Genomic DNA, 24,783 nt, shown 5'->3' on the forward strand with positions numbered 1-24,783 from the left:
ATGATACCATGACCCATGCTAAGTTGAGTACTATCATTGAGAACCCATTCATATGAACTGTCTGGTCTCATTATTGAACTGTCCTTATCAATACTTGGCAGAGGTCAAGGAAACAAACCTAACACCTATAGAACAAATAAGACATTTCTTTGTTTATTGTCGAAAACGCCATTCACTGATTTTTTTTTCCTTTATAGTAGTCAGCTGTATGCAGCCATGTTGTAATTGTCAACCTTAATTCGGGGATACATCTTCTAAAACAATGTATTATTCAGCGACCTCAGGTAAACATACAATTTAGGAGTGAAAAGATGCACACAGAGGCAAGTAATCATAGATACAAAGCAGGGTGAATTTCTGCGCCATGCACTTCACACCCGAACTCATCTCGCAGGGAAACTAGAGAAGGGGCAGAACCATTTCTATTATGATAATTCACAAAGGGAGTCCATATAGATATGCATGCAAAGTCTCTCCCCACCTCTCCATTTACATGCCAGGATTTCAACTCTGCGACACTGAGTCCCTTCATTTAGCCAATTAGTCCTTCCAGCTTCATGTAATGCACGCCAAGAAGAAGGAGAAATAGAAGTGCTGACGTTCACCGCTTTGAAAGTTGCTATTCTAATGCCAAAGCTGCCTCTTGAGCAATTTCCAGAATGTATTAACATGGGAGCAAAGCTCTACTCCGAAAGACAGGGATCACATTATGCAGGGGAGCCCCGCTCAACATGTCACAATTGCATTACAATCTCCTCCATCCCTGGCAAGATCGTACAGTTGTAGTTAGCACTGGCTCAACTTTATGGTCCCTACTCAGGCAAAACCTAGGAGGTCTTCCTGAAGAAAAGGGGCCCATTTAAAAATATTTAGCAAGCAAAACATGGACCATTTTCTGGACCGCAGCATCAGCCAAGGCCTTGCACTTTGCACCCAAGAAAGCTGGTTAAGGTACAAAGCAAACCAGTCTCTCAGTTTAGGTGAAAGTGAAGGTCTTCAGTGTCTATCTTTCTTTTTTTTTTTTTTTTTCATTTTCATCAATTAAGTCTAGGTTCAATTTTAATTATTTTAATTCAACAGACACCTGTAATATTTTCCCTCAATATTAAAAAACCATGTAGAAAATCACAAAATTGTGTAGCTGTACATTTCTGAGTTCCCAGTTACACATATGATTCTGGCACTTAGCAAGCAATGAAGAATTGCTCTGAAATACTGAAAATCACTCACTCTTCAGCTGACATCCTGTCCACGGCTAAAATAGTGATAGGGATTTTAATTTCACCCTCTCTCTTACTTCAGCAATAGATTTCCACAAGCCAATTTGTGTCAGCCTATTCTACTACACACTCAGTCATTCTTTGTTTAACTTGTGGCTTTTGCAAGAGGTGATTGGGCAAGAGCAAAAGCAGGGCTGCTGCGAGTTAGCTCTGCTGGCCTGGACCACTCCTCTCTTCCAGGTCTTCCCCCAACACACAAAAGTTGGGCATTGGCTGAGATGATTCTGCAAGGTTCCTTCTAGCTTGTTTTCTTGTATTTTTCTTCCCCCCTCCCCCCAAAGCTCAAAATGGCTTATTTTTCTGTCTTTAGCTTCTACAGTTTGAAAAATTGGCTCAAACTTCTGTCTTCTATATCGCCTGGGTATTTCCTTTAGTTATTCTCCTAACTATGCCGTCCCTCAAAGCTCCCTCTTACACATTGTTCCTTCTTCTGACACTCATGTATGTGAGGGGTTCTTGCACTGGTCCATCTTTTCTCATAGCCTGCATCTCTTAGTCAGGGCTCATTGACTTAGTTAACACTTCCTCTTCAGAATATCTTTTGATTAGATGTCCTGCATGTCCTCAAATCCTACATAATGGAAAGCATTCTATCTTTCCTTTTAAATCATTCTGCTATACAAATTCTATATAACCACAGTCCACAGTGAATGCCCCAATCTTCTGCAAAACTTTCACATTTTAAAACGTATTACCTCTCAATGTGTAGAAATTTTCTTATAACAATCTCAACTCAAATACACCTTTTTTTCACTATTATCCTTGTCTGGCTCCTGATCACCTCGCACCTGGGATAGGAGAATTGCCTCCCTACTCCAAACATGTGGTTTGACTATGATAGCTTTCTCATCAGCCCTCTAGCAGACTTCCCTACTTCAGATCAACCCCAAGCTCCACACGCTCAGCACTTCAAGCTCCCTATACGTTCGCTCATCTAACCTGTCAGCAACTGGTGCCACTAAGGCTCACCTTGCTCCACTAAGCAAGCCACTTTTGTCTTCGTGTTTCTCCTGACTGATACCTCCCTCTCCATCTCTGAATTTTTTCCACATAAGTCTGCATCTATGGAATCACTCCTCATGCACTGAAGAATAACTTTCCTTTGTTCAAATTCTATATTAAACCCCACTTGTGCAAGAGAGAGTTCCAGGATGATTACCAGCCAACCACTAACCCTTAAACAAAGTAAAAACCACTCTACTGCCTTTCTACACATTTCAAAAAATTTTATTGTGTTTTAAACATTTATTGTAGTTGTTCATAAATTACATTTATGGTGGCAGAGATATAGTGGCCACTCAATGCAGTTTTATTATTGACTTGAAACTTGGTCTTGATTTTAAATTGCTGTAACAAATAAACCCCTAAACTGTCCTATTTTGTGACTTTAAGATGTACAGAGCCTGCTTTTTGAGAACTGTCAACTGCTAAGTATGTGGTAGATACCAGTAGACACTTGTTGAATGGGATTGAGGAGGAAGCGTTGTAAACAGTTTACTCATGGAGGAGAGAGTAATCAGAAGATGCTCATTACCATAAATATTCTGTAACAGCATCTGAGTGTAATGAGAAGTAATACTGTAATGAGAGTTACTCAAATTTCTCTCACCCTCTTGATTGTTTAATATTATATTGATAAAAATATATTTTTAAAAAATAGCTTTGATTTTAAACCACTAAATTTACACACCAAGAATTAGACACTAGCAAAGTCTTCTAGTCTGATTTATTTCTCTGTAATATATCTGTCTTGAGAACATCAGCAGGAATACACCAAAGAAATATGTCCCTCACAGGATCAACTATATAAAAAGACAGAACACATCATCAGCACAAAAATCATTATCCATCTAATTTCTCCCATTCTAGATGGCTCCGGTGAGCCCCTCGATCATTACTGACTAGGGTTAAGATAGAGCTTAATGGATTAATTAAGCCAAAGCAGGACTGCATTGCAGACCAAAGTGGAGAAGGTCCTGACACAGATGAGGCAACAACTCTGTTCTTCTTTTATTCAAATGTGCAAGACGTGGCTACCCTCAAGGCTACACATTCTTACTGTACAGTAGTCTCCAAAAACAAGATTGGTGTCTGTTGTGTGGGTTTTCCCCTTAGTACTCATCAGCGTCTACTACTTGGTTATTTGGCAAAATTTATCATGTAAGAAATTAAATGTTGAGACTCTTTTTTTCTTTAGGAATGTAGGGAATAATTGAACAGGGTAAAAGAATAGAGGCAGAGCTCTCACTTTGGTAACTGAGAAGCACCAGCCTGAGAAGAGGTTACCGTTCACATGCCAGTGTGACTCCCAGGGACTAGGACACAGAGCAGGCACAGGAGCTGAAAGAAGAAGCCATAAAGTCACGGTGCCACACCCCAGGGCAGCTGCGGTAATGGAGACCTTGAGAATCGTTCATTTACAGAGGATTTGGAAGTTTACATGTAAAAAGAGGGCAAGATAATCCAAAGAGCACAATTTTTTTTAAAGGTACTGTCTTTTTTATTTTATTTTTTATTTCAGTAAACTAAAAAAAAAAAAAGAGTCTCACTCTTGCCCCAACCGAGAGTACCTGGAGTATTATAGCATCACAGTAACCTCAAGGCCCAAGTCATCCTCCTGCCTCAGCCTCTGGAGTAGCTGGGACTACAGGCACCTGCCACAATACCTGGCTTAGTTTTTCTGTTTTTAGTAGAGACTGGGTCTCCCTCTTGCTCAGGCTGGTCTTGCCTGAGCTCTCCGCCTCCCAGAGTGCTAGAATTACACCATTACACCTGGCTCAAAGGGCACAGTTTAGAGTCTTTTTCTTCTTGTAAAAAGAAGGAAAAAGAAAAAAAAAAAAAAAGGAGAGAAACCCCCCCCAGAAGTGCTGTACCATATTGGCAGTTTACTTTCTTTTTCGTGAACCAAATCAGCACGTTATTTACATGAAAACCTACTTTCATGATGGTGACAATCAGGCTCTATCAAATATAGATTAAATATGCAGGTATTAAAAGAAAAAAGTAAACCACCAGAAATACCTCACTCAGGAAGTGGTAAGGCTGACTAAATCAGATTCTGTCATTCATATCAAACATACCCTGTGAGTCTAGAAAAGCATCTATGGAACTAGAGTGGAGGTGACAGAGCTTATTTCCACCAAGGAGAAAGTTGCCTTAAGATGTCCAGAAGGGAGGAACTGGGCAGAGAAACAGAGGACTAGTCTGGGGCTCAAGCTGGCTTACCAGTGTCTACGTGGTAAGTTGAAACAGAAACACGCTTTATTTGAATGGTTGCCCTGAAAGAGTTTTAAAACCAAGTACAAGTCCCCAGTCTTCTAGTATATTTTATCTGTGATTCTTGCTTTAGGGAAAAAACTTGTACCAAGTTCAAACAACAGCACATCTCTTTAAAAGACATATCATTTCTTACTAAAGAAAAAGATCAGGATTATGGAGTTGGTAGTGTTTCCTTCCTTAGTGACCATTTAATCTAGTCGTTTTGTAAATGAGGAAACTGAGGACTTCCCAACAGCCACAGAGGTAATTCTGGGGCTGGTAATTTTAATAGTAATTAGTCCACAGATGGATTTAGGGCTACCAGGGATCCAGTGGAATTGGGTGCCTTTAGACTTTTTATTCAAACACATGCACACACACACACACCACACATACATATGCACAAAGAGAGAGGGAGAGATGTACAGATATAGATAAGTACATATCAAATATGTACTGCTGCATAATGAAATTAGGCCCCTGTGTCATAACATCGTCACTATCCTGGTCAAGTAACCACTGAACAGATTCATCTTCCTAACTGGTACAAAGTAGGAGTGTATGGCACACTATCTGGGTGAAAGACTCAACTGAAACTCCATTATCTTATAAACACAAACAATGTAACCTAATACTAATACCAATCTTAAAAAAATGAGTCATATTTTTGATTGAAAAAACATTTATTGAATCCCAACTATGTGCAAGTATTATAAAAGTAAAAAGTATATGACTAAATGCAGTTTGTGCTATTTCAAGGAGTTTACATACAGTTGTTTTATATCTGTATTACAACCCACTAAGTAGTCAAGCAGCCAATCTCATGCCCATTGGATTAATACAAATTATAATCATTAATTTTGAATCATGAGAGAGGGTATAAATCCCACATTATTTTTTGTTCAGACACTGGAAAGAATCTGGAATGTTTCTGGTCCTCCAAATCTAAAAATTGAGCCTTCAGTTGCTCTGTGCATTTGGACTTAACTTTCCTTTCAAAATCTACCCCAAATTCACTGCCCTAACTCAGTAGCTCAGAAACAGAGCTCTCTAAGCCTTGCTGCTCTCTTTCTGCCCAGTCTCTGAGAAGGTATTTAGGTCAAGGAACTGGGGATAAGGTAGAGAACCCGGCTCAGTTGTGCTATCAGCTCCAACACAGTGAAGGCTGCCTTCTGTATCCACAAGTTCTCCACCCACGGATGGAAAATATTCAGAAGAAAACGCAATAAAAATAATAGTACAACAATAAAAAGAAAAAATACAGGGTAACAGTTACGTGGATGGCATTTACATTGTGTTAGGTATTATAAGCATACTAGAGATTATTTAAACTAAATATACAGGAGGACATACAACGTGTAAAGGATTTGAGCGTGTGTGGATTTGGGTATCCTGGAGGGACAGGGTGTCCTGAAACCAATCCCCTGCTGATCAGATACAGAGGGATGATTGTGTTTAATCTCCAAGTCATTTCTCTTATAGTTTTATTTTAGTGTAAGGCAAAGCACAATGATTTCCTTTGAGACGAACAAAAATTGAGTGGCTAAAACCTAATGAATATGATTAGTTCAAGTAATCTGGTTATGGATAAAAATCACTAATAGTAAGCTTAGGACCAAAGAAGTGATCATATTACTCAAGCATTTCTCTTAAAAAGAAGGGAAGAGAGAGATACTCTGTGAGTCCCTACCACATTTTAGGCACTATGCTAAATTCTTTACACATACTATCACATTTGATCCTTAAAAACACCTTCCAGAGTAGAGTCTCTGTTTCTTCAGATAAAAAAATTGAAGCACAGCAAGCCTGTTTTGACCAGACTCACAAAGCTGGAAAGTAATTATGGCACTCATATTTGTATTCAAGTTTGTCCATCTATAGATGTTCTTTGCCAAAGCCTATTAAGAGAGAATCCCAAAGATTAAACAACAATGAAAGCCATCAGCAATCTTTTTAATGAATATCTACTACATGGTCCAGAAGTTAACTCAACTATAAATATACATTTTCAGCCACCTTTACATTTAATATACTAGCATGAATAAACTGATGTTGGAATCACAAAATAGAATATTAACAAAAAAAATTCAAGTGACTCATGTACAAAGGGTATTTTTTTTAATTTTAGAAGACAATTTAGCCGGGCGCAGTAGCTCACGCCTGTAATCCTAGCACTCTAGGAGGCCGAGGTGGGTCGATTGCTTGAGCTCACAAGCTCAAGACCAGCTTAAGCAAAAGCAAGACCCCATCTCTACTAAAAATAGAAAAACTGAGGCAAGAGGATTGCTTGAGCCCAAGAATTGGAGGTCGCTGTGAGCCATGACACCACGGCACTCTACCCAGGGTGACAGCTTGAGACTCTCTCTGTCTCCAAAGGAGGGGAAAATAATAAATAAATAAATAAATAAATAAATAAGATAATTTAACTCACATTGCAAAGTTATAAAACAATTAATGCTTAAAAACATTAAAACAAACAAACAAACAAAATATTTCAACACCAGAAAAATATCATGCTTTACTCCCACAAAAATCTGGCACAGTCAATTCTCCATTATCAGTTGATAGGGATTTATCTTCAAAAATATTTAAAAGTGAGTGCATAGTGTGCTTCATTTTTGATCAGAAAAGGTTGACATTCCCACTGCCTCTACTTAGCTTTCCTTTTGTAAAGTGTGGATAGGAAAAAGACCAGAGGTTTTCCCCCCATATGAAGGGGAAAACCACACTCTCCATGTGTGGAGAGTTTGTTTAAATAAAAATATTTGAGTTTCAGGAGGGAAAGCAGGATGAAAAACTACCTGTTGGGTACAATGTACACTATTTGGGTGATGGGTACACTAAAAGCCCAGACCTTGACTCTATACGATGTAACCATGTAACAAAACTGCAGTTGTACCCTCTTGATACAATGAAAGAAAACAGAAAACAATAACCCAGTAAGTTTTCTTCCTAGTGCTTAGCTGGGGCATTTGGAGACTTCTTTCCTCCCAACACCCCTCCATCCACACAAACACACCCTAGTTCAAATTTCCTCACCTAGTTTCAGAAGAAGTAGAAAGAAAAAAGAAGACAAGAAAAAGGAGGACCAGATAAGAAGAAAAAGGAAGGCTAGGAAGAGGGTCTAGGGAAGTAGTACAGTTCTGCAGAGTTCTGCAGCAAGTGAAAAGATGCAAAGCACCAGCTTTGAGAGCAAGGGACCCCAGCTCGCCATGGTTCCTTCTATCAGCACCAGAACTAAAGTCCGCAGGAGTCAGGATGGTGCTAAAAGAAGGAAATCTCTGGACAGGGATCGGAGACTGATAATAGAAAGCTTTCTAGGCCCTTCTGCACTGCATATAAAAACAATTACTCAGGAAATACTGTAATTTTCCAGAACATATTCAACAAAAGAGAAGGGTACATTCCAAGATTAAATAGGATATGAGTTATATATTATTTATTATGTTAAAATTATTTATTATTAATAATTATTATTTATGACATTATAGTCTTCCATTGACTCTTGATAATTGTATGGCAGACTTCCTGGGTGAAGGAAACAACTACAATTTGGAATTTACGTTATAAATGCCAACAATGTAACCTAATTATGTGTACCCTCATTTTACTCTGAAATTAAAAAAAAAATCCTCAAAAAAAAAAAAATAGTTGACAAAGTATCATTTCAATTGCTTTGCTAAAGAAACAACAACAACAACAAAAAAAAACCAGATTAAAGTAGACAGGAATTATATCCTCCAGCAATAAAAAGGACATACGACGGATAACACAATATCAAAGACACAAATATCAATGGTGAGGTCCTAAAACCCGGTATTTGTCTAATTTTTCCACAATCAGAACCAAAGATGAAAATAACATTGATGGCTACTGCAGTTTAGTTTTTCTGAATAAAATTCAGGGCTGGGATTCCAAAGATATCACCCTTTGTGCAAACATCATTCAGAGCAGCTTTTCAGGCAAGCAATACAAAGGAGGGAAATGGTAGAGAGGAAATATTAGCACCAAAATTCTCCAGTCATCTTTTACCACCTTGACATGGGTTAGCTGAAGGCCATGGAGCATAACGGATGTGCAGTTGACTCTTTCTTATACAGACAGTGGAGGGGGGGAACCACACACTTGTATTTTGCTAATGTAAAAGTCCCAGTGGAAACATTAGCACTCAAAGACATTAATGTGGATTTGGGACACTCCCTGAAGGATTTTGATTCCATTAGAAAAAAAAAAAAAAAGACGGTGACAGATATAATCCTGCTTTGATATGTTTAATGCCATTTAAAGAGAAACTGTACCCATTTACCTCAGGCCAGGACACCTATGAGTTCAAAATGTGAAATACCATTTCTCAGTGCAAAGAAAAAGCTTGGAAAATATTATGTGAAAATTAATTTGGCATGCTTCTTTGAAATTTTAGATTTCTGGGATGAGCAAATGGGTACAGTTTTCTTTTAACTGTTTTTGAACACCATGTGTTGAGAAGAAAACAACAGAATGGCAATTGCTCATCCAAAATGCTAACTTGTGGCATGGCACAGTCAAGATGGCCTGCCACAGCCAAAAAGCAGGTGTGTGCTATGCCTCTCACTTCAGTAGCGTGCACGCCACATGTCCCTGCATTCAGCAACCTCTTGCATTTGCTTTTGGAACCTTTCTGAGAGGGACAGTAAACATGACTCAACAGAATGTCTATCTGAGGAGGGACTGGCTCTCTCAGCTCGCTGTGAGACAGACTTTTTTGGGGAAGAACCAAAGAAAGACTAGAATAATGTATTTATTTTGGAATTCTGTGCTATATCCTTTCCTATGACCTAACACCAAGGTGACTGGTTTCAGACCATTTTTGTGTGGATGAAATTTGGGATTTAATCAGACTGGAGAGTGACATGAAGCTTTTGTGTGACTGAGGGGACTAAGTCAGCTGTCTTGTTTGGATTGAGGACACGCCTAATGTAGCTAGGACAGATATATGTACCTAACCTAACAGCTTAGAGAAATAACCCCCTCACTCCTCAGGCCCACAGATAAGCTTGAAACACAGGATGTATAAAAGTATTTGGTGTGCTGGGATACCAACCTTCCTCAATCCAACATTATAAATCTGATGTTTATTCTAGGAATTAAAAGGATTTTATATAGGTTCTATTCAGTATTCAGTATTCCTATGAGAAAGAGGGGGACACAGAAAAAAAAATATTTACCTTCTTCCCTGCAAGAGGCCTGGTGCAGAGGACAAATTAAAACTCATGACCAGTTCTAAACCCAGGTCAGGAACTGCTTGGGATAAAATCCCAGGATATCAGTACTGTAGGGATAGACAAGGTCCAAAGATAAAGAAATAGATGAGAATTAGAATTCCTTTAAAATATAAAGAAATTGGGAAATCTCTGCTTTATTCTATGATTTCAATGAATAAGCCAACAATCATTTATTTAAAACCTACTACTACGTATGTGCAAATGTCCAGAGAGGGAAGGAAGGAAACCTATAAGTAGTAAACTGAAAAAAAAAAAAAAAATCCTTAAGCTTAACAACTATAATTGAGTGATATTCTCTGCGTCTGGGTAGGCATTTGTTGAATTCAGAAGAGCTAATTTGTTGCCAAATACGTGCGATTGTTAATTTCATTCATTAAATCACAACATTATTAATGTACCATTTATTTCTGATGGTACATTCTGGGTGTCAAGATGGATACAATGCTATACGAGCACCGTCTTTATATTTATGAAGCTTACCGGGCAGTGGCAGGAGGGATGGGTCCTATGCAAACATAGTCTAGTATAGGACACTCTATGATCAGTGTCACATGAGACATACAGATAAGTGTTTAAACAGTTCAGAAGAAGCCAGTCCTCCTGGTATAGAACCACCTCTTCACAAACATACCGAAGTGGCTCAGTGCACAGAGAGGAAGGGATCTGCACCAAGCTTCAAGTCAACCAACCATCAGTGTGCATGGTGGGGTAGGGGGTTAGCTAGGCTGGAGGAAAGGAATGTGCTCTGTGTCCACAGCACCTCTCACACTGAGCTGTCCCATAATTAACGTTTACCAAAAACATGCATTCATAAAAATGGAAGTCAATTAAATGATAGGCCAGGTCAGTGGGTCTGCAACAGCCCTAGATATTTTAGAACATTACTAATGCTCTGTTAGAATTTGGTGTTATAATGACATCATTTTCTTCCCCATTAGCGTGAAAAGTTCAGTCTTGTACCCATTCCAGAGGGATGGGAGGTACAATTTAGTTTTTCCTTCCAGATGAGGAAAATACTTTGCCCATGCAAAATGTTCTTGGTATAGACATTAAAATGTCATTCAAAATGGCCACAGATGAATTTGAGCACGAGTTAGAGTCCATGTTCCCTAGAAGTAAAAACAATAAGTTGAGCAGGGTAAATATTCTAGGACCATACAAGGAAGGAGGTTCCCGTGGAAATAGAACTTGGATGTCCTAGCTTCTAGGTCTGGGTTTTTTCTGCAGACTCACCTTTTTCAATTTTATTCCCCGTGGACACTCCAGCCCTTTCCATCATGAACAGTAGCCTTCTGTAGTGTTGGTGTGTGTGTGGGTTTGTGTGTGTATCTTTCTAAGACAGAGGATTCATTACTGATATGCTTTTGTAAAGGATTCAAGGTTGTCTGGATCCTCAGAGAATGCAATTTGGAAAAAAAAAAAACGGTTTCTTTGATTCAATGGTGCTTACATTTGGGCAGAGTTTTCTTTTTCCATCCTCAAATACAGTATTTGAGACAATCTGCCCACAATAAAAAGCTTTTAGAGCGTCAAAAGTGTAGGCGAACCAAATCAGAATTAATCTCTGTGAAAACGGAGACTCAGGCACATGGAAAAAGTTTAGGAAAAAAAATTCAGGCTGGAGGCCATCCTACAGAAAGGTGTCTGACATCTCTCCTAATTCACAGGAGGTGGAGTAAGGCAGGGAAGGAAAAGGCTTGAAGGGTTCCAGCTGCTCATAGGATCCCTTGCTTCAGCTAGGCCTGTACAACTCAGGACTGTGTTATTGGGGGTGGGGTGGGGGGTAGGTCCAGGTGTTTTAGTTATAATTATCCTCTAATGTACACTATAATGTGCATAAACCCAGGATGGGCTAATAAAGGGAAGTCTAGTCTTTACTGGGGCTAAGATGAAGTAGCCAATAGCTATTCACTCAAAGAAGACTGACCAGATTAGTCTGCAGGCTAGTCAGCAGTTTTCCTTTTATTGTGATATTAAAAGCTGTGCATTTTATTGGAAAAAATTAACTACTTTCTGCAAAGCCTTACAAACCAGACATAAAAAGAGAGGAAGATAACAATGATCACTTTTGAATACTTGGTATATGCTTGGCACTCTTTTTCTTTATACATGGATTTCGTTACGTATGTTATCTCATTTGATCCTCATACCAACTACGAATGATTGATATTTTGCCCATTTTCTTTGCATAAATCCTAAGGTCCAGAGAGGTTCCGTGAATATCCTCTGGTCACACAGCTAGCCTGGGCTACGCTGGAATGCCAAGCCAGGCGCAGGACACCAAGACTGAGCTCTTGCCATGCCTTGCCAGGCCAGACTTCGTGTGCTTTTCATGGCATGAAATCAGTGTTGGGGGAATTCTGCCCAGCATCTCTGGTTAGCAGAGTGAATTGCTTTTATCATTTGCCAACATGTCATAGAAAAAAACAAAACAAAAAAAAAATTAAAACTCCTGGCTCTAGATTTCCTATCAACCTGAAGTTTGGCTTGGTTACATATTATTTGAATATCTGACAATCTTATAAAAAGTCTAACGAGAATAAAGAATTTTTCATTTATGCTAGCTCCTGCATTAGTTAAAAACCTCGTATTCCTACATAACAATGTGCCTGGGGAACTCTCTCACTGCCAGAAACTCATCTGAAAATGCTGAAAAGTCAGAATTTTGGGCCTAGATACTGACTAATGTTACCAGCTGCGAGTCGGCTTGAACATCAGTAATATGATATTTCCCACTACAATTTGATTTGGTTAAAATGCGTTTGAAGTTCACCCTTTTATTAACTAGAATTACCACCTCCTGTAACTGGAGGGCCCCTGAGAACAGGCTGCTAGTACAATTCAACTTCCCACCCACCATCAGTGTATTTCCTGGCAACAAATACTATTAAATTGATAACTACAGAAATAGGTCAAAATGTCTTTTCAATAGTTGCTAATATTCTGCTAATGCTCAACAGCCTCCCTTTGATTCTTGTGCTAACATTTCCTGTATGATTGTGGGAGCAACAAGTAGAAAAGAGAAATGATTAGAAGAAGGAAAAGCAGCTGGGTGGGTGGAGATGGAGTTCCCCCAGCTATCAGACAGAAAAGCTAGAGGGCCCCAAACTCATCTCTGCTGCGGAGATGGGTGACGCGGAAAAAAAGCCATGTCCCGTTGAGCCTTAACACCCTCATCTGTGAAAAGAGAAGACAAGATAACTGATTATTCAAATTTAGGGAACATTCAGAGTTCACAGGAAGTATGGGCCTTGACTTATCATGAAGCATATATTCTTGTTTGTACTACATTTATGACCTTGCCCATTAGGACCTATTTTTATATTTTAAAAGGTAATGTTGTTGCATACTTCGCAAGAGAGCCCCTTGGCCATCATTCTGAGTTTGCTTCTTCACTAGGTAAACCGATATTCCCTGCCCCTTTCTTTGCTAGGAGGGAAGTTTGCTTTTCCGAATCCACATCTCATACGTGACCAAAGGTAAAGAAAGAAGATGGGGTGGTACAGATGTATTGGCAAACGTGGGCGGCTCCAGGCAGACTAGTTTGGCTCAGAAGGGCTACGTTCCTGCAGAAGGCAAGGAAAACAAAAAGTCCCCTTGTTGGTGAGGGACGTTACAATTTCCAGCACTTCTTCTGAAATGCAAACATCCCATAGGGGAGGTAAACCATTCATGCCTTCATGTTCTCATCAATTCAACTCCAGGAGATTTACACCTCAGTATAAAGAAGTTTTGAATCAGAGCTTTGGGAAGGGATAGGGATAATTTTGGAACAGGAAGTTGAAGGAAAGAATCAGATTAACATGGGACCCAGGCTCTGCTGGCAGAGGAGGCTAGGACTGAAAAGAACTCAGTCCCCTTTGCAGTTTCTGCCTGGGGTCTTGACTGGAGCTGGTAAACCACTAAAAAATCCCTTGGGAGATGCCCTGGGTTATCAACAATGCTTTGGGTTCTTCTGCTGTGACACTGTACTGTTGTTGGACAGGGTGTCTGGGCTCATTTAAAAACTTGCCTACTGAGTTCAGGCAAGGGTAGGTTAATCTAATTTCCTACAGTGTAAATTCGCAGACATCATACAGGACGGTATCTCTCCAGGAGATCCCTCCTGCTTTCCTTCCTTTCATAGAGGACAGAGATGAGATGAGTGGAAGGGAGGATGAGGGAGGTGGAAGGGGAGGTCGAAGGATCTAACCTTTCCTAAACTTCTGAGGTAGGCCTTATGTTAGGTGGGCATCTCCCTGGATCCCCTCAACAACCCTGGAGACATTATTAGTGATTGGAAGTATTTTATAGGCTCAGAGAGGCTAACTAGAGCTTGAGGTGGCCATAAGGCTCTTTTTCTCCAGCTCCCGTATTTACCTGTATGTATACACACACACACACACATGCGTGTATGGGTATATACATAAATATATGTGTGTGTGTGTGTGTGTATGTGTATTTTTTTCCCTCTTCCTTTCAGTTTTGGGTGCTTGAAAACAGAAGATGACCTGCATTATGAAAAGCATACCAGGAGTCAGGAGGCCTGGATTCTTTGGGGGTAAGGCTTGGTCCTGAAATCTATCACTGTGAACAAGCCCGTGCACCTCTGGGGTCTGTTCCAAGCTTTACAATTCTATAATTCATTCCCAACAGGGTGATGGCAGGGACTAGTGTGTATATACAAAATTCAGCAAGCTTTATTCTCATTAGTGGCCACACGTAGGCCAAAAAGGGGAACTTTCTCCTCCTAATGCCAGTTGTGTTTTGAGTGAGAAGAAAGAAAGGATTGACATGAGCTGAAGGCAGAAGGGGAAGACAGAGTGTCCAGCTAGCAGTGGTGCTGGGGAGTGTATGGAGGACGGAGAAGCCCAGGGCAGAGCTGAGAGACCAGCTTGTTTTCAGAATGTGTTTGATCACACAATGGTTGTGAAGTACCCAGGCTAAGATAATCTGAATGTTAGGATGCTCATTTTGAAATCTCAGTTTAATGACCGAAGCCTATTTTGTGATCTAGTAAAAGCCACAGCCTTACCATTATGACATAACTATTTCCCCTAAGTATTAACTTCTTGGGGGGAAAAACACTGGGCTGAGTCAACTACAGAATTTTGGATTACAGAACAAGAACACCTTGATCATAACCATCTCAAGGTGTCTGGAAGAAGGAAGGAGAGGTGAGCTCTTGTGAACTACATCATGTGTACAGAAACCTTCACAGAGTTTAACGGAGGAATGAAATTCTGAGGAATCAAAAAAGGAGATCATTTTCTGTAAGAGAAGACATGTGACCACTACCTTAAGTCAGCATGCCAGGGAAAGTAACTTCCAGGCAGGATCAGCTATGTAATTTGTGGGGCTCAGGGCACAGTAAAATCTGTGGGGCTTCTTATTAAAAAATTATTAAGAATTTCAAGATAGCAACAATAGTGCATTAAGCCAAGCATGGGGACGGGGACCTTCCAAACACAGGACCCTGTGCAAACAGCACAGGTGTACATCCATGAAACTAGCCCTGGTTCTACTTATTGTTTTTATCAAGATATTCCTGTTTCATAATTACCAAGACCCAAATTAAAAAGCATGCACCACCGCTCTCAAAACTCTCAGTTAACCCTGTCTTTCTTGGGCGAAAAGCACATGAATTCTGCAGCAAGGATCAGACCAGTCTGGGTCTGCCACTGTACTTGATAAGGCACAGCGGCGCTGGCTTCTGCTACATTTATCACAACCATGAATTCCTGTTTCTGCCACAACCTAAGGATTCCCAGGATGGATAAAAGTCTGGGAATTGAAACCCATTTTCTAAAAACACAAATTTCTCTAGAACAAAACGAAACAAGCAGAAGTTACTAAAAAAGGAGCTGAGTTTCCAGGATATAAGTTTGCCCCTGATTTCTTTCTGGCCTTACCTTCAGCAGGTCTTGGGCATGTGAACACAGGTTCAGAAGCACAGGTGAATTGCCACAATAACTCTTTTCAGTTTGAGAAAAAAATAGAGGAAACAGGAGAACCTGGTCATAGCCCAGCAGAAACTCTTCTCACTAACAGTCCGCTCACTCGCTTATTATGCTCAGTTGGAGCTATGACTTCACTCTCCGTGGAAGCTAACTTTCTCTTTCCTGGATGTTTGGAATGGGTCTGGGAAGAGCTATTAGAGGGCAACATCATGTCTAAAAAATCACATTTATTTATCTTCACCTGCCTTCTTCATGATATTATCATTCCACTGAGGTCTGTATGAAGAAAGGAGAGATAAAGAGCCCAGACCACCAGTAAGAGAGTAACAGCAGTGCAAAGTGAGAGGACTGTGGCCTCTTTCCCAGTTATCTTCCAGGCTGCATATATACTGAACCTACTTCTTGTTGGGACACGGCAGTAGCTTGGGTAGATGCCGTGGATGTTTGTGCAGGCTGAAACTGATCCTATCCTTTCTATGTATCTTTGCCCCATTTAACAAAAATAAGTATCTACTATACGGAACCAGTTCACGCCTATACACAGAATTATACTTTGATATAACCAATTGCTAAATTCTCGATTTAGGATTTTTTAAAGGTATCTTTTGGCAAAGCTAATCTTTAATTTTGCTTAATAGGCTTCTATTGCTTTGAGTAAGGCCACTAGGGTCCATAAGTAGATGGAAATGTGTTTGAATCTCCATAGTCATGCTTAGATTTAAAAAAATTTCCATTTCATAGAGATGATATAGGCTCAGTCATCAGTTATCAAGAAATTGTCACAATTGGTAATTAGCAGAAAAGTTCTTCAAATTAAAAGCAACTACTGACCTTCACAAGAGATGTACACATAAAACCCTGATTCATTTATTTTAAAATCGTTGTCCCCTGCTGTAAATAGATAGCTGGAATACATACATTAATATACGTGTGCACAATCAGCCTTAGCGTACTGCTGTGAAGTAGATGAGGATAGATGGTTTTCTATTTATTTGACAAATACACTATTATACAGACAGGTTAAGTGATTTCTCCTGTAAGGAAGGCTGGAGCCGGGGAAAAATAAAACAACAAACTCACCACATCTACTCTCCTATTATGCTACTCTGGAATTGGGGAGCCTTTACTGTTTTTGAGCTACCTGATCTAAATGTTGGGCAGCGCGATTTACCTGGAAAAAATATTGTATGATTTCTTTCATTTCTTCTTACCCTTTCTCCCCCTCTCCTTTGCGATTATGATAAACTATTGATAAATGTGGCTGCTCAAAATTTATACTTGATCTTCATGGGCTCTGATAAGTTTTTAACTGTTAAAGAAAGCAAAGAGAGCACAGGAACAAAAGATCATTTCTGAAATGTATAATGAAAAATTATGCTGGGGCTGTTAATATAAGGTAAAGTTAGCGTAAAGTTGATTGCTGGTTCCTGTGATGTCCTCAGCCGTCCTCTCACAGGGGCTAGTCTTTGGCTCTGGAGTGATATTACGGGAATGAGTGGCTTCTCTGAGGCAGACCTGCTCCTCTATACCCCAGTCTCCTCCTGGGAACTCAGACAAAGGCCACGGCTTCTATACACCTTTCTGTGGAACTGCTGGAACTTGGAACTGTTCTCCGCATTCTAGCTGTCCCTTCTTAGTCCCCGACCTTCCATGATCTTTCTCTATTTTGACACCCATTTGCATATCACTTCTGGTGACATGTATAGTAAATAATGCCCCCCACCCCCCTGTTATTTGGCCAGGGAAAGACTATTTTGGTATTATTTTAATTCCTTATTATCTCTTTTGTTGATTATTTGTGTGACCATAAAGATTTCTTGCTTCTTGTCATGCTTCTGGTTAATGTTTCCCAATGTTATCTGGTAAATGCTTAGGAAATACAATTTTATTTCAATAAACCTAAACAAAACATAATTAGGAAAGAAAACCAATAGAGAAGCGCATATAATGAATTTTGGAGCTAAATGTAATAAATAGTTCTGCATTTTCTGCCACTCTTGCTCACTTGTCTCAGAATGTAACATTGCCAACAAATTAGCTATCCATGCTAATTTTTCAAACATTAGAGAGGCAAAATTATAAGTCTCTTTTCTGTTGATAGGAACTATAACCTCTGTAGCATGATAGCCCTTGAGCACTGTCTGGTGTGAAAGTGGCTTTGGTGATACCTTATACAGGAGACTGCGCTATCAAAATTTTCAACAAAGCTGCTTCTGCTGAGGACCCAGACTCTGCTTCGAATGTCCCTGTACCCATCAGAACCTCGGCTGACTGTCATCCCGCCAGGTACTCTGCCTGTCATTGCCTCTCAGCCATGTAAAGCGTGTGTTTGGGGACGACACACGGTGGAAAGAGAAAGGCTACCGAGCTCTGTTGTACCACTACATTTATTGTAAGGAACTAGTTATGTGGCAACTGCTTTGCTCTTTTATATTCTAGGCAACACACTGGTGAATATAATTCATCATGAACATATTCAACGTTTTTTCCATCAGTTCAATACATTATTCATAAATATTAGAGGTAGAAAGACCCAGCAGATTACTGAGTTCAAACCTCCTTTTCGCATCTCCCTTTCCCCAACTATGGATGCCAGCTCAAAAATCCAAACCCAAACCCAAACAAAAACCCCACCACCACCACCAAAACAAAATAAAGCAAACAAACAATAAACAAACACACAAGGAAATCAACAAATTCGCAAGTTTTATAAGCAAAATGGAAAGCTCCCAAGCCCATATTTGGGGGAGTGAGAGGAAGCGGTATTTATGCTGGCAGAGCGCAGCTCACCGCAGACAGAAGACAGCTGAGTACAGAGGACTCTTGCTGTGGAGACAGGCCAAAGGCAGGAACACTAGTTTCCCTTCCTTGAGATTACAATTTAAGGTAAAGCCCAAGGGGCAATATCAAGTTCTTGGCTAAGTATTTACTATCTGTCCCTACAACCTGTTGTGGACTCAGTACTCTCTCCATTTAGAAACTGAGATACTGATGATAATGACAAAAAGAAAATGTATAAATGAATAGAGAGTTAAAACTACTAAAGAATGCACCCTGGGATTATCTGTACTATCAAGATAGGAAAACTTTGCAGATGCTACTGTCTCTCTAGAGAAATAAATGCTTGCATTTTAATATTCTCAGCAGCTGGTTCCTGTTGAATGCCATCAGGATGATTCAGCCACCCACCAGGAACACCAGTAACAGCAAGTGCACACACAGAAATCTGCAAAACTTTCTTCTCTTGATGCCAACACCATTACTCTGGCAGAGTCAAAACCCTTTATTGAATTACCAGTTCCTACTAAATGTGACCTTGTTCCCCTCACAAATACCAGCTCATTCTCAAATAAATGGAACTTGTGGCTGATTCAAATGCAACATTCTTCCTGAGTTGAGCACACCCTACTGTCAGCTTCTCCTCTGCCATGTTCACGCAATCTACTCTTGTTCATTTTCTCACTATTTGTTGAAATTTTCACAAAGGACCAGCATCACCCATACACACTCAGAGTTGACCTTGTATGTTGTCCTGCCAACAGCTGAACCCATACGTTTAATGCTCTATCTCTACCATTACATGTCTCAAGTGATTGTATCACTTTCATTTTCTGGAAGTTTTCTACTTCCACAGAATGTGATGTATATCTGGAAAAACAGTAACATGCAGATGGACTGTGTTGACCCTAGACCTCTTTAATAGTTACCATGCCACACTATGCTAGATACACTTTCTATACCTGCCCCCTTCTTCAAATTTAGACCAAATTAGACACTGAAGCAAAGAAAATGCCAGAGATGACAGCTAGCTATCAAAAATGTCTCACTGCCTCATTTTCAGGTCTCCAAAGTAAAATCTAAGGACATTTAACATAGATTCAGGTGCTCTCAACAGCCATGAAAATATATGGCTGAAGAGGGAATCCATAAATGTAATGAATACACAATTGGCTTATAACAGATGCAACCAAAATTAAATTCGATATCTTGACCTGCTCTCCAAAGTGAAAGTTTCTAGTTGGAGCTACAGACAGAGGTATAACAAGCTCATTAATCACACAAAGCAGAAATATAAGCTGCCACTTCTGGAGTTGCTACAGAGAGCAATCTTAAGCTGCAGGGGGTCTGGAGGGACTGAAAGATAATGTGGCCCCAGCCATCCACAGTGAGCAACACTGATGTGCTTGACCATATGCAAGGGTCAAGCATTGGCCATGACCATCCCTAAACCTTCAGGACAGAATTTAAAGATCTTTGTAAGGAAGTAATAGGTTCAATATAGACTTTTATAAGGTTAATATATTTTCATTCAGTTCCTATTTTGTAAAAGTCACCGTGTTCACTGCATGAGAAGATGTTGAACTCAGGTCCATCTATTACCTCAAGAAGTATATTAATGCAAAAGAACTAGAGGCAGGGAAATATTAATAAATAATAGTAGTTGTAACAACAACAACAACAACGACATTGAGCGATGACCTTGTGCTAGTCATTGTGCTAAGCACCTTATGTATGTATGCCATTTCATGGAATCCTTACAATATCCTAGGAAAGCAGATACCATTTCCTTCCTTACAGACAGTTACAGAAAGGCTTAGTGAGATCAAGTACATTGCCCCGACGTACATATACCTGCTCCTTACATTACAAATAAATACACAAGGCATCTATATAAAAGAGACTATGGCAAGAATGATTAAAAGATACAAAGAACTGTAGAAATAAAGGAGGCAGAACTGGCTTCTATTTGGAAAAAGGAGCAGGGATGGGAAAACATGGTGCATCCTTGGGAAACAAGGAGTAGCCCAGTTGGGATGTGCATAGGCTTGTTGAATCAGCTCCTCTCTTTAGAACTCATACTTTGATAATAAGATACGTTTATCTGTATAGAAATATTTCTAGAAAGAAAGACTTCTTGCTGAAGGCTCTTTTGACTACAGTTTCTCAAAAGTTTTCTTTCTTTCTTTTTTTCTCGGTAGGGGTAGAAGGAAGAAAACTGAGCTACCAGGCTATATAGAGGTCAGGGGAATAGTGTTAAATTCAGAGACTCTCAAGCGGGTACACGGAACTGGATGCATTTCCTTTTGTTCCCCGGCCTGCCCTGTCCTCACTACACATATTTAACCCTGCCCTCTCGACAGTGAGGTTACTAGCACAGAAATAGGAGCCCTAAGTGTCTTCTTCAATTACCCCTAGAATATCATCCACTTTTTATTTTTATAAAATTTGTTTTCGTGGTCTCCCTTACGGCATAGGAGTACATCATAGTTAGAAAACTTGAGTTTTGCCTTTCTCTTTTAAAGAAAGTTTCATCACTTCTCTGTTGTTTAAGTTTTATTACTGGCAAAAATGAGTTGTTTCAGCTCAAACAGCATTTCTCAATCTGTGAGATAACCCCCCCAATTTTGATAAAAGCAAACCCTTGTTTTTCTGTAAATCCTGCCCTTCTGTCTTATTTAGATTTCCTGGTTCACAGAATCCAACCTATGGCACCCCTAGTCCAGATAAATTTGCGGGGCTTTCCTTTCTCTACTTTGTTAGGCTTTTCTTTTTAATTTAATTTTCCAAACATAAACCACTATAATACATAAAATGTTTGAAGAAATATATAGAAATTAAAATATGTATTTATTTTTCACATTCTGCATGATCCTAGACCAGATTTTCCAATATTCTTTTCTGGTTGGCCAACCCACTCACCCATATTGAGATATCTAAGGCTCCTTCCAGCACTAAGATGCAAAGGACTGTGATTCTAGGATACTGACATTTGCTTTGTCGACACTTAAAGGAGAGCTTTTCAACTTCAAACAATAGCATAACTAGTTGCTGTAGCAGTTACATTTACATGAATCTTTAAGCAGATGAGCATAACAGCTCTTCACAACACTACCACACTGGACAACCAAAGCTTATGATGTTTTCATGATTTCCTGCAACAGTGAATTCTACAACTGATTATATCCTGTAGGAAAAAGTACTGCCTTTCCATCTACTTTTAGCATTGAGTTTTCTTTTCCATATTTGTTAATTTTGCACCTAGCCACGAGCTTTAAATATCTCCAGTGACTTTAATCCTTAGTCCCCACTGCGCCATGGCTTCTGAGTCTCACCCTTCTGACCTTGCCCACTGATTTCACTCTAACTGATGTAATCACACAAGCTTCATTGTCGTTACACTGGTCATGGTGCTCATTAGAATTATCATCATTCCTACAGCACCTCCATTCAATGGGATCAAATGTACTTATACAATTGGTGGTCATTTTAATTTCTCTAGCTAGGATTTTTTCATCTAGATGGAAATTTTATTTTATCTGATCAATAAATACCTACCCAGTCAAAGGACTCTGAAAAACTGGTAGAAAATCATTCACTGGGGCAAAATCTTCAGTCTAGAGACATTTTTGTGAACCTGGACAGTGGCATTTCACTGACCTTGAATCTACAGGTTCAAAATATCGTCCCATCTTTGTCTTTCAAAGCAATCTATTAAAGCAATAAGCATAAATATGTATGATTTATATTTATATATGTGTTGAATTTAATAGATTAGTTAAGAGTCAAGGTATTTTTAAGAAATATTAAATCTGTTCAACATTGAACAATTCACTGACTTTCGAATATAGTTTACAGCATTCTTTTGCTAAGTTAAACCATTTCTTCTTTTTAAAATAAATAGACTACACAGTCTGTAAAGTGGCACTGCAGTTCACTGTGACAATCTATATATTCCTTAACTTTTTTTCTTTTTACGGTCATGGTATGTACAAATAAATAAATCCACAATAGTTTAAGTCCAGGAATTTTTGTTTGGCTAAAGTCTAAAAACATAGCTTAAATAAAAGGTTGAGAGCTTGGCATTGCATCATTGCTGTTTATGTTATAAGGCTTACAATGCCACCTTATAAAACATAAAGTTGTTTATTTTTATGTTCGATAAAAAGTGTGGAGTTTCAGGACTGGGAATATATTACAGATTGTTCTCTCTTGGTTATTTTTGGCTTTAAGTATATTGATCATTTTATCATTTTCTTGTTTTAAACTGCTTTAAACACAGCACAAATGTTATTCTCATCATGCCAGAAATGGGTTTGGAATTGATTTTGAGTTTCCATCAATTTTACTCTTTGCTCTCTGTGAGAAGTTTTTCACTTGTTTAAATTCAAAAGGATAGTTTTATTCAAAAGATGTCAGAGTACAACATTTAGGGATCCTTATCTGCCCAAGAAAATTCAGATGTTCTGCTTTACAAAAAAATACAAATCATTGAATTTATTACTGTGGACTTTATTGAAATCAGTGAAGAATCATTCATACGAATGCAGTTTCAAGGACTTCCTCCCTATTTCTCTTCATGGAAGTGTTGGACAAAAGCATGTATCTTCTGAGGAGACGGCCTGATTGGTCCAGGTTGGCACTGTTTCAGTGTTTGGCCTACGGCGGCTGCTTAGGAATAATTTTGTCTCATCGTATTTTCCTGGACCGTATTGGACTCAGGCACGTGGTATACAAAGGAAATCCAAGTCCTTTAAAAATGCTATTTCTTTTGCTACTAAAGCCAAGACCAGTTCTACTTTGGCCAAATGATCTTATCAAGATTTAACAAGAGATATTCAGCAATATCTCCAATCTGTGAGAAGACATTCCACGAAGGAAGATACTTCGTTACATACACTATGCATGTCTTTTCCCTCCTGGTACCAGGAAGGAACATGATAAAACTTATTCTATTAGTATTGAAAATATTATAACACTGGCAAGAATTTTGTGATAATTATTCATTTCAATTAACTTAAAGAGAAATAAACAAGTAGTTCTTTCCACATTCAAACAGATAGCACAGATCTACTTTCAGTTACTGCTAAAAATATTTTGGCTTCCCTAAAGGCACCTTACTGACATAGCTACTTTGCCCTCTACTATGCTGTCACAATTTAGAATTTTTAACATTTTAGTCAGGTTCTCTAGACTAATTGGATGAAACAACTGCTTTATAGTATTAAGATTTCTTTGCAGAATCAAATGAAAGGAGATCTGCACAGTTCAGATAGCTTGGAAGAATTGCAGTGACCACAATCCAAATCCTGCATGTGCTATGTATTTTTTTTTCTACAGTACAGTAATAATTACTTCTATGATAACTGCTAGGCTTTAACTTCACACTTAAGAATATAAACAAACAGGGAGACATGTAGATAGGTAAATGTCATTTCTCACCCCATCCTTAGAGCTAACCTGCATTGCTTCATGTTTCAGAGTAAATGCTTCACGTCTTTTGAGAAGTGTCAGGAAATCACTTCTCCATGTATGTAGGCCTCAATTTTACTTGTGTAGTATGGTACTCCTTAACACAGACAGCCCCATGAGAGTGGGACGTTAATTTAAATTCAGACTTAGGGGGAAGAGCTCCATCTACTGAATCAGTTAGATCATAGTTTGTACCCTATAGTTATCCCATTCACTACTTTCAACTACTTAGAGGCTCTGGAGAGAATAGAAAAGTTACTGACCTGAGCAGCCACAAAAAAAGCGCTTTGAGACTGATGCCATTTGGATATTTCCCAGATACCCGGAGACCCACTCCTTTGCCATTCCCAATTTTCAAAGCTTTCCATGTTGCAATGTAAAATAAAAACGGATGCTTTGCTATATGAACCACCTCTTGAAAGAAGTAGAAAGTCATTGGTTATTGAAGGAAATGCCTCTGATAGTGGAAGAGAAAGCTACAGAAACAAAATCTCTACCTGGCAGGTTGAGCCACCTAGGTAAGAAGCAAAGAGAAGGGTGGCCTGCTTACTCCTGCGGCCGTGCATCATTGCTGGGAAAGTCTGCAGCCACCCAGGACCAGCTCCTCTGGGCTCTCCCCGGCTGCACAGCGTTGTTGTGGCATTGGGAATTTGCTGTGGCTTCATAAGATTATGGGGATATGCTTTAGCAAGCCAAAAAAGTCACAAACAAAATTCAAGAGGAAAAAAAAAGTACAAAAACAGCCGATCATACTGGAGAAGCTCTTGGCATTTTCCGACATATGCCACAATTTTC

General features: G+C 39.2%; 1 protein-coding gene across 10 annotated transcripts in view; it reads right to left on the reverse strand.

Annotated features, from left to right (window-relative positions):
• The window catches only part of ZBTB20 (zinc finger and BTB domain containing 20), an 838,943-nt gene that overhangs the window by 109,586 nt on the left and 704,574 nt on the right, over positions 1 to 24,783 (reverse strand). The gene's annotated exons all lie outside the window — the stretch shown is intronic.

Source organism: Nycticebus coucang, chromosome 16 (genome assembly GCF_027406575.1).
Source record: "Nycticebus coucang isolate mNycCou1 chromosome 16, mNycCou1.pri, whole genome shotgun sequence".
In the NCBI taxonomy this organism is placed as follows: Eukaryota; Metazoa; Chordata; class Mammalia; order Primates; family Lorisidae; genus Nycticebus; species Nycticebus coucang.